Source organism: Artemia sp. Qi Xiang Cuo, chromosome 6 (assembly GCF_049724085.1).
Source record: "Artemia sp. Qi Xiang Cuo chromosome 6, ASM4972408v1, whole genome shotgun sequence".
In the NCBI taxonomy this organism is placed as follows: Eukaryota; Metazoa; Arthropoda; class Branchiopoda; order Anostraca; family Artemiidae; genus Artemia; species Artemia sp. Qi Xiang Cuo.
Window position 1 is genome coordinate 14,249,740 of NC_142799.1, and position 16,208 is coordinate 14,265,947.

Here is a 16,208-nt window from a genome sequence, read left to right on the forward strand (position 1 = left end):
TACCCCAAAAAAACATCCTCCACGGAAAGATTTTCCCGAGTAACACCCTCCTCCAGCCCCCCCCCCCCACCAAAAAAAAATTCTTCCTGAAAATGTCTGTAGACTTCCCAATCACCAATACAATATGTAAGCAATGGGCAAACTTCATAACTTGCAGCCCTTCCCCTGGGAACTCTGGGGGACTAAGTCATCCTAAAAGACATATTTATTAGATTTTCGACTATGCTGAACAAAATGGCTATCTCAAAATTTTAATTGGAGGACTTTGAGAAAAAAATGAGCGTGGGAGGGGGCCTAGTTGCCCTCCATTTTTTTGGTCACTTAAAAAGGGCTCTAGAACTTTGAATTTTCGTTCAAATGAGCCTTCCTACGATATTCTAGGACCACTGGGTCAATACGATTACCCCTGGGGAAAAGAAAAAAAAACAAATAAACACGCACCCGTGATCTTTTTTCTGGCAAAAAATGCAAAATTCCATATTTTTGTAGATAGGAGCTTGAAACCTCTACAGTAGGGTTCTCTGATACGCTGAATATGATGGTGTGATTTTCATTGAGGTTCTATAACATTTAGGGGGTCTTTCCCCCTTTTTTTGAAAATCTGCCTAATTTTCTCAGGCGCGTAACTTTTGATGGGTAAGATTAAACTTGATGAAACTTATATTTTTGAAATCAGCATTAAAATCTGATTCTTTTGATGTATCTATTGGTATCAAAATTCCGTTTTTTAGAGTTTCGGTTACCATTGAGCCGGGTCGCTCCTTACTTACAGTTCGTTACCACGAACTGTTTGATAAAACAGATTTACATTCGTCTAGTTCCCTACCTGTGTCGTTGTATTATTCCAAATGAAGAGTGTAATATCTATGTAGTTCGATTGATTTTGTTTGATTCGATACGTGGTTTCAATATCGATATAATAGGTTAACATTCTTCTTGTTTCCTACCTGTGTCGTTGTATTATTCCAAATGAAGAGTGTAATATCTGTATAGTTTGATTGGTTGCGTTTGATTCGATACGGGGTTTCAAGATCGATATAACAGGTTTACATTCGTCTGGTTTCCTACCTGTATCGTTATATTACTCCAAATGAAGAGTGTAATATCTGTATAGTTCGATTGATTGTGTTTGATTCGATACGAGGTTTTAAGATCGATATAACAGGTTTACATTCGTCTTGTTTCCTACCTGTGTTGTTGTATTATTCCAAATGGAGAGTGTAATATCTGTATAGTTCGATTGATTGGGTTTGATTCGATACGTGGTTTCAAGATCGATATAATAGGTTAACATCCGTCTTGTTTCCTACCTGTGTCGTTGTATTATTCCAAATGAAGAATGTAATATCTGTGTAGTTCGATTGATTGCGTTTGATTTATACTTGGTTTCACATCCATCTTTCCCTCCTATTTGTTAACTCTTAACTGATAGGATAAAATAATTTCAAAGTAGACTTCGTTGCATTTATTCAAATCTTTTATTTTCATGTTTCCGCTTTTTTGCTCTCAATGTTTGGCAGCAAGCCCTTGCAAGCTGTATCTTTAGTGTCCTGTTGCTTTTTTCCTATTTTTTTGTGTTTTGGCATGTAAAAAATTAGTGCTCTACTTTAAAGAATGTATGGTCGAAATTTAGAACAGAAATTTAACTATGGAACCGTGTTTTTAACATTAAAATTTAATTTGGAAATACAGAGAGTTAAGGCACTGTTGGTATCCTAAGTTTCAACAAAAATTATTTGATTTATTCACGCTATGTTCCTTTAACTTTATATTTTTTTCATCATTGGGGTAATAAAGGTCAGTGTTTAGGTAAACATAAATCATTATACGATGTTTATGTTGTCCCTAAAGAATACGATTTTGCGACAAGATTAGAAATATTGCTTACTTCGAAAGGACAATATATTTGCGTAATTTTATTCATTAATTTCAGAGCTATCCGTTTATTGAGCCACAATTATGAAGTTACTTTGACTTTGTCTTTAAAAAGGTTCTAAATTTGCTAGAAAAATATTTAAATTTTTTCAATTTCCACAGATTTTCCTATCATTTAGAAAATTTTCAAATCTAAAAAAGGCAATGGCAACTTCAAAGAATTACTTCATTGGGAAATATGTGGCTCTGTTATGAGCCTATTGCTGTAGTTTGCGTCGCAAGTACAAATAAAAATTTCCTTTTATCTCCTATTTTTCTGTTATTGTCAATGTTTATTGTTACAATGTTACTTTGTCTTAAAAAAAGGTTCTAAATTTGGTTAAAAATTGAAAAAAATTTCAATTTTCACAGATTTTTATATTTTTAAGAGTATTTCCAGTCTAAAAAAGGCAATGCCAACTTTGAAGGGACATATGTGGCTCTGTTATGAGCCTATTGCTGTAATTTGCGTCGAAGGACAAATAAAAATTTCATTTTATCTCCTATTTTTCTATTATTGTCAAGGATTATCATTTTCAAAGAATTTTGTTTTAAAATATAACTCAGATGAAAGTTAAGCTCTCATCAAAGATAGCGACATCTCGCCTTACGTTAAAAAATTAAATGGAGTGCAGACTGCAAAAGCATAACATACTGAAAATTGGCTGAGGGAATATGAACCAGTACGACATGTCTACAATAAAATTGCAACTATAGCCAACGGAGAGCAAAGTGTTCTGGATTAGTTTAATATGCAATGTATATTAAGTATTAATATAACTGTACGTGTACGGCATAATAAAAAAGGCTTCCATTTTAAGCATCCAAAGAATTCCACTTACTTTTGGGTTGCTCTTAACTGTGAGGCTCAGAATGCTACGCTACAACTCACTGCAGCACTTAGCCGCCTGAGGCCAATACCGCTATGTACGCTCGTCCACCATCCTATATTGTATACGACATCATCCCACTCCATTCCGGGACGACCTTATTCATCTTCAAGTATTCCCAGTCTTTGTGTCATCATAATGTCAATTTTGAAGCCTATTCTTGAACTCTGAATTCTCAAAACTTCCAAAAATTTATTCATTTTGCAAATACTTTCATCTACAATGCTAAAGTCGTCCGCATAATCTAAGTCTAGGGGATTTTTACTTCCCCAGTTGATTCTCTGTTCTTCAAAACTTTTGATGTGCTCCTTAAAGTCCATCAAAATGATCAATAGCCGCCTTGAGCAATAGACTTAGCCGCCTGAGGCCAATACAGCTATGTACGCTCGTCCACCATCCTATATTGTATACGACATCATCCCACTCCATTCCGGGACGACCTTATTCATCTTCAAGTATTCCCAGTCTTTGTGTCATCATAATGTCAATTTTGAAGCCTATTCTTGAACTCTGAATTCTCAAAACTTCCAAAAATTTATTCATTTTGCAAATACTTTCATCTACAATGCTAAAATCGTCCGCATAATCTAAGTCTAGGGGATTTTTACTTCCCCAGTTGATTTTCTGTTCTTCAAAACTTTTGATGTGCTCCTTAAAGTCCATCAAAATGATCAATAGCCGCCTGGAGCAATAGACTTAGCCGCCTGAGGCCAATACAGCTATGTATGCTCGTCCACCATCCTATATTGTATACGACATCATCCCACTCCATTCCGGGACGACCTTATTCATCTTCAAGTATTCCCAGTCTTTGTGTCATCATAATGTCAATTTTGAAGCTTATTCTTGAACTCTGAATTCTCAAAACTTCCAAAAATTTATTCATTTTGCAAATACTTTCATCTACAATGCTAAAATCGTCCGCATAATCTAAGTCTAGGGGATTTTTACTTCCCCAGTTGATTCTCTGTTCTTCAAAACTTTTGATGTGCTCCTTAAAGTCCATCAAAATGATCAATAGCCGCCTTGAGCAATAGACTTAGCCGCCTGAGGCCAATACAGCTATGTACGCTCGTCCACCATCCTATATTGTATACGACATCATCCCACTCCATTCCAGGACGACCTTATTCATCTTCAAGTATTCCCAGTCTTTGTGTCATCATAATGTCAATTTTGAAGCCTATTCTTGAACTCTGAATTCTCAAAACTTCCAAAAATTTATTCATTTTGCAAATACTTTCATCTACAATGCTAAAGTCGTCCGCATAATCTAAGTCTAGGGGATTTTACTTCCCCAGTTGATTCTCTGTTCTTCAAAACTTTTGATGTGCTCCTTAAAGTCCATCAAAATGATTAATAGCCGCCTTGAGCAATAGACTTAGCCGCCTGAGGCCAATACAGCTATGTACGCTCGTCCACCATCCTATATTGTATACGACATCATCCCACTCCATTCCGGGACGACCTTATTCATCTTCAAGTATTCCCAGTCTTTGTGTCATCATAATGTCAATTTTGAAGCTTATTCTTGAACTCTGAATTCTCAAAACTTCCAAAAATTTATTCATTTTGCAAATACTTTCATCTACAATGCTAAAATCGTCCGCATAATCTAAGTCTAGGGGATTTTTACCTCCCCAGTTGATTCTCTGTTCTTCAAAACTTTTGATGTGCTCCTTAAAGTCCATCAAAATGATCAATAGCCGCCTTGAGCAATAGACTTAGCCGCCTGAGGCCAATACAGCTATGTACGCTCGTCCACCATCCTATATTGTATACGACATCATCCCACTCCATTCCAGGACGACCTTATTCATCTTCAAGTATTCCCAGTCTTTGTGTCATCATAATGTCAATTTTGAAGCCTATTCTTGAACTCTGAATTCTCAAAACTTCCAAAAATTTATTCATTTTGCAAATACTTTCATCTACAATGCTAAAGTCGTCCGCATAATCTAAGTCTAGGGGATTTTTACTTCCCCAGTTGATTCTCTGTTCTTCAAAACTTTTGATGTGCTCCTTAAAGTCCATCAAAATGATTAATAGCCGCCTTGAGCAATAGACTTAGCCGCCTGAGGCCAATACAGCTATGTACGCTCGTCCACCATCCTATATTGTATACGACATCATCCCACTCCATTCCGGGACGACCTTATTCATCTTCAAGTATTCCCAGTCTTTGTGTCATCATAATGTCAATTTTGAAGCCTATTCTTGAACTCTGAATTCTCAAAACTTCCAAAAATTTATTCATTTTGCAAATACTTTCATCTACAATGCTAAAGTCGTCCGCATAATCTAAGTCTAGGGGATTTTTACTTCCCCAGTTGATTCTCTGTTCTTCAAAACTTTTGATGTGCTCCTTAAAGTCCATCAAAATGATCAATAGCCGCCTTGAGCAATAGACTTAGCCGCCTGAGGCCAATACAGCTATGTACGCTCGTCCACCATCCTATATTGTATACGACATCATCCCACTCCATTCCAGGACGACCTTATTCATCTTCAAGTATTCCCAGTCTTTGTGTCATCATAATGTCAATTTTGAAGCCTATTTTTGAACTCTGAATTCTCAAAACTTCCAAAAATTTATTCATTTTGCAAATACTTTCATCTACAATGCTAAAATCGTCCGCATAATCTAAGTCTAGGGGATTTTTACTTCCCCAGTTGATTCTCTGTTCTTCAAAACTTTTGATGTGCTCCTTAAAGTCCATCAAAATGATCAATATGAATGGGGATAGAACGCAGCCCTGCCTAACTCCTGGTTTAATACGAAACCAGCTCCTAACGTCACTTCCCACCTTAACAGCAGCAATGTTGCTCTTGCATATGGAACTAACTACTTTTATGTATTCATCTGGCATACCACACAAGAACAAGATCTTTGCTAAAGTTCTTCTATTTGCTGAATCAAACGCTGGCTCATAATCTATAAAATTCAGGACTGAAGGAGTTTATGACTTTGAAACTTTTCAATTATTAAGATAAGGGAATGTGGTTGATAATCTGGTTCACGCATCCTATCCACTCTTCCCTTCCCGAAACCGCATTGTTTTTCTCTTAAAATTTCTATATAAATTATCTTTAAGTCTAAGAAATATCGTCATGCTAAGTAATTTGCTTCCAACAACAGCCTAGTAAATGTCTCACTCAATCTTAACACTTTTCTTATAGAGAGGTTTACTTAAAGTTTTCTTAGAATTGCTAGGTAGTTCGCTTTTTTCAAAAATTACGTTCATAATCTCCATAATATGTATTCAGTAATTTTCTACATCTTTTCCTGTAACTGCTACATCTTTTCCTGTAGCTTATTGTCAAAAAGTTCTGCCCATCTCTATTTAACTTCCTCCTAATCAATAACTGTGGTTCTGTTCTTATTTTTAACAGGGATAAGTCCGGATTGAATATTCCATCTCAATTTTTTAACACCCAGTACAATATTTTGCCATTATGCTGCACCTGCATCTTTCAGATATTTATCAATTTTATCTCTGGCCGCTACTTCATACCTACTTAAATCATATTTCAATGCTTTCTCCAATTTTTTCGTATTCATATTACTTTTATACGATCTATCACTCAAATGATTCTTGTACAAACCCCCCTTTTCATTAAACATAAGAAAACGTTCACTAATATTCCTTGCTGCATTTCTAACTTTCTTACCTAAAACACCATCAGCGACATCTCAAACTATTTTCCTAAAATTATTCCTTCCATTTTGTACATTGTCAAATTTAGACACTCCAGTTTAGTATTCAATGGTTCCTTGAACTCGCTACAAGATGATGATCTTCAGTTTAAACTTGAATTACTATACTCCTATATACCCTAATATCTTGTATCGATCTTGCCAGTCTTTGGTTATTATGATATAACCAATAATGTTAGCCATCTAACTATCATTTGAATGCCATGTTGAACGTGTCGGTCATTTCATCACCGAATACAGTATGAATATTAACTAGATTGTTATACCTACAAAACGACATCAGTGTGTGTCTGTTGCCAAGTTGTTTCTTTTCCTATACCAAATAAACATTGGCTAGGATAAAATCTGTCCCCATGTCTATCTATCTGGGCTTTGAAGTCAGTTAAACAAAATTCTACGTTCCTTCGAATGATCCTGTATATTTACTCCTGTAGCGGTAGGTAAAATTAGTCTGAGTCAATACATTGTCCATTAGTCGGTTCTGCAGGGGTGTATACCACTATGACTGATATCCTACACTTTTTCAGAGGCCACGCTATAGCGTTGCCTATAGTAAAAGCCATACAGCTCCAATGTTTTATATTTATTTTATTTTTTCCAGGCACTTCATACGGAAGGGGTCGTCGCATAAACTTCGGGGGGGGGGGGGGGCATTCAATTGGAAATCGAGAGTTCTAGTGCCCTTTTGAATAGTCAAAAACGATCTAAGAGCAAATAGCCTCCCCCTCCCCAAGCCCTTTTTCCCCAAATACATCCGATAAAAATTTTGAGATAATCATTTTGTTACAAATAGTTCAAAGATCATATAACACAAATTCCGGATTTGACACAACCCTCAGGGACCCGGGGGCAGGCGTTGTAAGTTATACCCTGGGGGTATATTTGGTTCTTATGACGGAATGCTCGTATAAACATTAGAGAAGGTTCATTTGATTGGAAATTGAAAGTTCCAGTTAACTTTTTAAGAGTCAAAAGAGATCAGAGGGCAATACCCCCCCCCTCTACGCCCTTTTTTTCTCAAATGCATCTGATAAAAAATTTTTAGATAGCCATTTTGTATAAATAGTTCAAAGAATCATATCACAAAAACTCAGGTGTCGACAAGACCTCCATGGCCCGGGGACAGGCGTTGTAATTTATGCCTTGGGGGCATATTTGGTTCTTATGGAAGGAGTGCTTGTATAAACTTCAGAGAGGACACATTCGATTGGAAACTGAAACTTCTAGTTCACTTTTTAAGAGTTAAAAGAGATCGGAGGGTACCCCCCCACGCCCTTTTTTCCAAAATACATCCGATTAAAATTTTTAGATAACCATTTTGTTAAAAAAAAAAAAAAGCTCAAAAATCATATAACGAACTCCAGGGTCGACACAACCCCCTAGGTCACGAGGGTAGGCGTTGTAAGTTACAACCCGGGGCCATATATGGTTCTTTTAGAAGGGATGCTCGTAAAAACTTCAGAGAGGGTTCATTTGATTGGAAACTGAAAGTTCTAGTTCAGTTTTTGAGAGTCAAAAGAGATTGGAGGGTAACTAGCTCCCCCCCACGCCCTTTTTTCCCAATTGCAATCGGTAAAAATTTTGAGAGCTATTTTGTTAAAAATAGTTGGAAAGTCAGATAACAAAAACTCAGGTGTCAACACAATCCCCCAGGACCCAGGGGCAGGCGTTGTAAGTTATGCCCTGGGGTATATATGGTTCTAATGGAAGGAATGCTCGTAAAAACTTAAGAGGGCTCATTTGACTGGAAATTGAAAGTTCTAGTTCACTTTTTAAGAGTCAAAAGAGATCAGAGGGCAACACCCCCCCCCCCCCTAAGCCTTTTTTTCTCAAATACATCTGATAAAAATTTTTAGATAGCCGTTTTGTATGAATAGTTCAAAGAATCATATAACAAAAACTCAGGTGTGGACACGACCTCCATGGCCCGGGGAGAGGCGCTGTAATTTATGCTTTGGGGGCATATTTGGTTCTTATGGAAGGAGTGCTTGTATAAACTTCAGAGCGGACTCATTCGATTAGAAACTTCTAGTTTACTTTTGAAGAGTTAAAAGAGATCGGTGGGAATCCCCCCCCACGCCCTTTTTTCCAAAATACATCCGATTAAAATTTTTAGATAGCCATTTCATAAAAAAAAAATAGCTCAAAAATCACATAACAAACTCCAGGGTCGACACAACCCCCTAGGTCAACCCCAAGGAGTGCTTGTATAAGTTTCAGAGAGGACTCATTCGATTGGAAACTGAAACTTCTAGTTCACTTTTTAAGAGTTAAAAGAGATCGGAGGGTACCCCCCCCCCACGCCCTTTTTTCCCAAATGCATCCGATTAAAATTTTTAGATAGCCATTTTGTTAAAAAACAGCTCAAAAATATATAACAAACTCCAGGGTCGACACAACCCCCTAGGTCACGAGGGTAGGCGTTGTAACTAACGCCCTGGGGCCATATAGGGTTCTTTAAGAAGGGATGCTCGTAAAAACTTCAGAGAGGGCTCATTTGATTGGGAATTGAAAGTTCTAGTTCAGTTTTTGAGAATAAAAAGAGATTGGAGAGTAACTATCCCCCTCCCCACGCCCTTTTTCCCCAATTGCATCCGGTAAAAATTTTGAGAGCTATTTCGTTAAAAATAGTTGAAAAGTCAGATAACAAAAACTCAGGTGTCAATACAATTCCCCAGGGCCCTGCGGCAGGTGTTGTAAGTTATGCCCTGGGGGCATATATGGTTCTAATGGAAGGAATGCTCGTAAAAACTTAAGAGGGCTCATTTGACTGGAAATTGAAAGTTCTACTTCACTTTTTAAGAGTCAAAAGATATCGTAGGGCACCCCGCCTCCCCCCCCCCCCGCCTTTTTCCCAATGAAACCGATAAAAATTTTGAGATAACCATTCTGTTAAAAAATAGTTCAAAGAGCATATAACAAAACTAATTTAAAACGGCGTTTTAAATTATGTCCTGGGGCCGTATAGGGTTATGTGTTGTCCTGGAGGCGCATATGTTTTTCATGGAAGGGAAGCTCGTATAAACCTCAGAGAGGGCTCATTTGATTGAAATTGAAAGTTCTCGTTCACTTTTTAAAAGTCAAAAGAGATCGGAGGGCAACTGATTCGCGGTAACGCACGACTGAGATTCAGAATATCACCCGTGTAGCACACAAATGACAGATTAGTAGATGCCAAAATGAAAGGGCAGGAGCATTGGTCTTGAGCCTCAAGGACATAATTATTGAAGAAATTGGGGGAAGAAACAGCACTTTGTCGAACGCCCTTTAAGATTGATATGAGCCTTTACCTAGGAATCGGAGGTAGTTTTTTATCTGGCGGAAGTTCCAATCGAAAGGATAGCCATGTATACACATCCCTCAGTGTACGAATTATATCTGGGTTCAGTCCACGCCTACCAGCTTTAAGAAAGATTGCAGAGTCAATGAGTGAGTCAAATGAGCGTCTTACGTCGTGGCCAGCAAGAACTAGAGTTTCTCCCGCAGAATCGACATCAATAGGAGTGTTTGTTGCTACAGTGAGAGCGTCAGCACAGCCAGTTCCTCATTTGAAACCACATTGGTGTGGGAATGTATAACAAGTTACTTTGAGTTCGTCCCTAAAGAGAAGCTCGAAGAGCTTACAAAGAGAGGTTGCGACGGTGATGGGCTGAAACGAGGTACACTGGGGTACTGGTTTTCCCTTCCTAGGGATCGGAGTAAGGTCACCGATACAGAATGTTGAAGGCACACCTCATTGAGTGAATATCATCTGCATTAGCAATGTTAGGTGTTGGGTTGAAAGAGGGCTTCTTTTCTTTAGATGCATAGCTCCCACACAATCAAAGCCGCTGGAAGATTTCTACTTTAATTTTTGGGTTGCTTTTTCTATTGCTTGAGTTGTCACGGTCTAATGTGTTTTCGGCGAAGAAGCTAAGAAGGCATCTAAATCCCTATCGTGCTGATCCTGAAGATGGGGATCAGGAAACGAAAACGCCGATTCAAAGTGAGCATACCATTCATCGTCAGGAATATTGGAGGGATGCACAGAGGGGGCGTTGTTACGCGACTGGGAAACCAACTTGAAGAGTAGTATACGGTCATTTCTGGCTCTAGCAGAGTACTGATTGACAAGCATCTTCCGATGAAAAGCAAGAGCCTTCGAAAATAGTCTTTGGGTACTGAGGCGTAGATCATTCACGATACCAGATCGCGGTTTATCGCAATCTTTCCACAGATTGAACCAAAATTTTGCTTTTCTCCATGATCTAACTAGATCAGGATTTGATGACCAACCCGTGATAATACTTTTGCGATTTCTTTGGAAAGGAACTGCTTGGCTCTCGGAAAAACGAAGGGCATGGAAAATCTCGGCAGAATACATGTCCAGGCTAAGGCGTGTTTCTTTTTTCGGTAAATTATCTGAAATATGTAGAAGATGAAATGGTACTCGAATTTGATTTAGAATAAAATCCGAAAAAGACTTGAAAAGTTCACTGTTAATTTTCGACCAATCAAGCAAAAGTGGAGGTGTTCGAGGATTAGTTTGGTGTGTATGCTGGGGTGGTTTGTGAATTATAATGGAAGATGAAATGGGAAAATGGTCCGATAGATGGTATTTACTCAAAACAGAAACTTGTTCCGTCTCGAAGTTGCAAGATATCGCGATGTGATCTAGATAAGACTGATTTATAAGGACCATGCAGGCTAGATTGGGGCCCCAACCCCCTGAAAACGTAAATTTCTCGGCATTTCTTTATTAAATTATAGGTTTTATATTATCCCCCTTAATTTTTTTTAGTTAAATAATTTCCCGTTCAGTTTTATTAATTTACTGATCTTTTTGTTCCATCTTCCTTTTATTTCTTTATCACACATTTTTTTTTAATTTTTGAACTATTTTTCAACCACTTCCAAATGTTCAGTTACTTCCCCATTTTATCATTATAGCAAAACGGTAAGAACACTTCCAAAGGCTGTGTTAACTTAGGTTATAATCTTGTATGAGACATATTTTTTTTTTAAATTGGAAAATTAAATATTTGAAAATATTAAATTTAAGTGAAAATTCGGGGCAAAAAATCGATTCGTTTTTGCATAATTTGATCTTTTTTATTTGTTTACCTCAACTCATCGACTTTTTCTGTTTATGCATTTAAAACCTAGATAAAATTTGTGTTTATGTTATATAAAAGCCAATGCTTTTTGTGCCCCTCATGTTCGCTTATATTCATATACTCTTGAGAAAAAAAAAATAATTCCCTATTTTTTAGTTCATTTTTTTTTGAAAATGAGTTTAATTTTTTTTTATTGTTTGACCTCCCCCCCTAAAAATTCTTTGCACGTACCTGGACTTGTGAGACCCATCAAAACAGCTTTAGGGTAACATTCTGTGGGTTGAATTGTATGAACTCTTCTTTTATATCTGACTGTCTTTTGGTTGGGAGTTACGATGCAAAGTACATACGGAAAAATGTATATTATGCAAAATAACTGTTGTTTCGTACAGGAACTGAAGACAACGATTGAAATATTTTTTGTTCGACAAAATAAAAACAAAACAAAAATTCTGTCACTCGGAATTGCTTAAATCTTCATGTTGGAACGATGCAAATTTGAAGGTACAGGAGATGAGACTGAGACTGAGCCAATCTAAAATCTTAGACGGGAAGGGAGCGATTAAAATGATTTTTTGGGTCTTTTTAAGAAACTGGATTGATTAAGATCGTTTTTATTGAAATTTAACAATAAAAAAAAAAATCCAGTTGGTTTTCTTCTTTTCTTCAAAACTCTAGAGTGTCCTGTGTTTCTTGATTTGCCTTTTATTTTGTACGTATTACTCATCCACTTTTGGTTTAAAACACCAATAATGGCAATTAAAAACAACAACAAAAAAATAAGCAAAATATTAGCCTGGGGTTTTATACACGCATTGGGGGGGGGGGTATTTCTGTTGTACAGGTAAACTAGAAGCAGCACTTACAGTTGAATAAGTAGGAATTTCCTGAAGGTAAAGAAGCATGAATTGTTATTATTGTACACTTTTTAGACACCTTTTAAAAGTTGGAGGGAGGATTTTTAATGAGATTACGTACAAAATATATTTTTCAAATTATACAGGCAACCTTGCCTTGAAAAGAGACTATCCTATGAAAGTTACGAAAAAGTTACATTTTTAAGAGTTGGACGTTACGAAATTTTTTGTGGTCTGCTGGCAACCCTGCTGTAAAATAGAAGAAGAAGAGACTGCTTTGGCAGGGTTAACAATTTTAAAATGGTATTTAGGAGATTAGTTTTGCAACTTAACTCAAGATTTAAAAGGTTTTTTATGAGGTTCAAGCAAGAATAAATTTATATAAGGGTCTCATCTACTTTGGTACATTTAAATAATCAGTTTGATCTAGTTTCAGAGGGGACCCACCCTTTGACTAGGCTATTGGAAAAAATTAGTTTATAAGCTTATATAGAATGGTACTACCCAATCACCTTATAATTAAAAACATTTTAGTCATCTAGTTCGAAAATTTGGCATATCTGTATAGGAAAAATCTAAATTTGCCAACTAGGCTAGTTGACTAATAACTTCTCCCCAGCAAAAATTAATTTTTCCAACTAGTTGACTAATGACTTCTCCCCAGCAACACTTAAATTTGCCAATTAGTTGACAATAAATGTTGACCCAGCAAAACATTCCTTTTCCAACTAGTTGACTATTAACTTCTCCCCAGCAAAAATTAATTTTGCCAACTAGCTGGAAAGAAACATTGCCCCAGAAAACAATCCATTTTCCAACTAGTTGACTAATAATAGGGTAAGACACCCAGTAGTTGGCCACCTGCCTATTCACAGAGAGAATCTTTGATAGAAATGAATCATCATCCTATTCCCAGCCAAAAGTCTCTAATTCCAGCCACCTGCAATGCATTAATCACTTTAAAAACTTTTTAATATTTAAACTACTCTATTTACTGTATTATACCGCCTAGAAACTTAGTTTTTGTACCATTAAATTAGTGGTGTTTTTTTGCGTGGTTGGTTCCGTGGTTTAATCGTATTTTGCCATTTTTGCGTTTTCGACAAAACACGTAACAGCATGTTTTAACAAAACTTCGTTTTTTTGCAAAACACAAAACATCATGTTGCCTGTTCAACTGTCTGTTTCCTCAAACTTGGAACTTGCTCTTTGTGCATGTTGCGTGGTCGATTGGTCCCTATCCAGATAGAAAAAAGTTATCTGTAGATGACAAAAGAAAGGATAAGATGGAAGGGAAGAAAATGGACATAGATCCTGCTGAATATGCGTTTTTGAATAGAGGCCAATGTGAAACATATGTGTACAAGAAAACCGGCAAGTAAAAAGCTCAGAATTTTTGCGCATGTTTCCACAGTTTTGAATATTTTGCCACTTTTCCTAAAATGCGTTTTTAGACGTTCAACCAGGAACATGGACAGAGAACACGAAAGCGACAAAAACTGCGTTTTTGGGCTAGAACATGAAACTTTGAACATGAACCATGAAACACGGAACTTTGAAAAAAAACGCAGCTATTGCTTGTGGATTTGTGAACAAGTAGGTTATTAATTCAAATAGTTTTGCTTGTACAGCGCTTCCTATTTTTAAATTTACTAAGAAGTGTTAAATCTTTTTATAGTCGGACATATAGGAATCGCTCATGTATTTAGTTGTTACGCAATATTGCTTTGTTCTGTTCATTGATTTCCTGTTATCAGCTTTTGTCAACCGTCATGAAACGGGTTTTCGTCCAACTGTTGCTAGGCCTATAGGCAGAACTTGCTAATTCATCATTTGGCAAACAAAACATTATATTTTAAAAGGTTTATTAATATAACAAATTTGTTATTTAAATTTGATTTTCAGAGAAGATAATAATTCAGATTGGAATTATTGAGAAAAGTGAATATCCTTGTTATTCAATGTGGGCATGTGCAGATCAAGGATTTTTTTGGGGGGAGTGGGGGGGGGGCAAAATAGGTGGATCCAATAAAAAAAATTATGGGGCACAAAATAGGTTGATCTGATAAATTTGCATCAGGAGTAAGTTTAATTAACACAAACTTGGGTTAATTAAGCAAATTATGCTCTTTTTTTATGGTTTTTAAGAATATAATAATCATTTTTCTTGGAAATGAATTTTAGCCCCCACCCTATACATGCCAAATAAGGTTATATATTTGAGCATTAGGGGGTGGAGATAATTTTGTTTCTGATAAAAGTAAGAGATAAGTTTCAACTTTACCTCCCCCCACCCCCTAATGTGCAAATAAATACCATGAATTGGTATATATAGAGATGGGGGCTAAAATTCATTTCCAACAAAAATGGGTAAATATTTACCAAATCATATTATTGAGTTAGGAATAAAGTGAATACACCATTTGATGCCTTTTTTATGCTGATTACAAATATAATAATCATTTCTATCTGAAATGAATTTCAGCTCCCCCCCCCTATATATACCAATTCAGGGTATATATTTCTACATAAGGGGGGGGGGGGCAAATTTTGTTTCTGATGTAAATCGGAGGTAAGTTTAAATGTAAGTTTAAGATAAATATTCAGATTGGAATTATTGAGAAAAGTGATTTTCCTTGTTATTCAATGAGGACAGGTGCGGATCAAGGATTTTGTTTTGGGGGGGGGGGCAAAATAGGTGGATCCAATAAAAAAATTTAGGGGGTGCACAATAGGTAGATCCAATAAACTTGCATCAGGAGTAAGTTTAATTAATGCAAACTTGAGTTAATTAAGTAAATTACACTACTTTAGGCTACACTAGGGGGGCATGTGCCCCTTCGCCCCCTCCCCGCTGGATCTACCACTGAATGAGGGGAACTGGTATTCCCCTGTACAATGTTTTCAACTATGCGAGATTCCAATGGTACACTTTTCATATTGATCTGACACTATTTTTGATGTTTTAGGCTTTGTTTTAGAAATCACAATAAACTTCTTTAAAATTTTACTTTTAAAACAAACCAAAATAATAGTTACCATTCCTCAATCAATGTCCCATGGTGGCAACTTTTTCTCAATAGTAATTTTTTTTAAATTTTTTTTAAGTTTTGGTTACTGTGGGCTGTTGTTTGTTCTTTACTAGGTTACACCTACCTCTGCAACCATGACAGTGGTGGATCCAGAGTGGGGGGGGGTTCACCCCTAGTGAGTACCTCACTCATTCAGCCAAAGATTTTTTTAGTACTTTCATAAGAGCTATTTATTCTAAATAATGGCCTTTGTGATTAAGGGGTTCATTTTTAAAGAACTGGAACAAAATTCAAACTTTAGTTTAAAGAGCAAGGTATTGACTAGTAGGCGAGTCCCCTGATATACATATTAAAAATATATGAATGTAGAAGTTCGTTAAGTAAGTTAATTTGTAAGTTATGTATCTTTATTACTAATAAAAATGTTCATAAATAAAATTAAATAAGTTTCAAGAAAGCCATTTAACCAAATAAAAGTAAAATCAATATGCAAATTTTGTTTTAATTATTCATGTACAGTGACCCAAAATCAAAACCTGCATCAATTCAAAAATTAAAAAAAAACAAGTTTTTTTTAACTGAAAGTAAGGAACAATGTTAAAACTTAAACAGAAATTATTCTGTATATGAAAGGGGCTGTCCCCTCCTCAACGCCTCGTTCTTTACGCTAAAGTTTGACTTTCTCACAACTCTTATTTTCA

At 36.4% G+C, this 16,208-nt stretch overlaps 1 protein-coding gene across 1 annotated transcript in view; it reads left to right on the forward strand.

Annotated features, from left to right (window-relative positions):
* The first annotated feature begins 12,804 nt into the window (after positions 1 to 12,804).
* LOC148950894 (uncharacterized) overlaps positions 12,805 to 16,208 on the forward strand; it is a 110,357-nt gene continuing 106,953 nt past the window's right edge. Inside the window, exon 1 of the mRNA XM_089090502.1 lies at positions 12,805 to 12,822. The gene's annotated coding sequence lies outside the window, so the exon portion shown is untranslated. The remainder of the gene's footprint in view (positions 12,823 to 16,208) is intronic.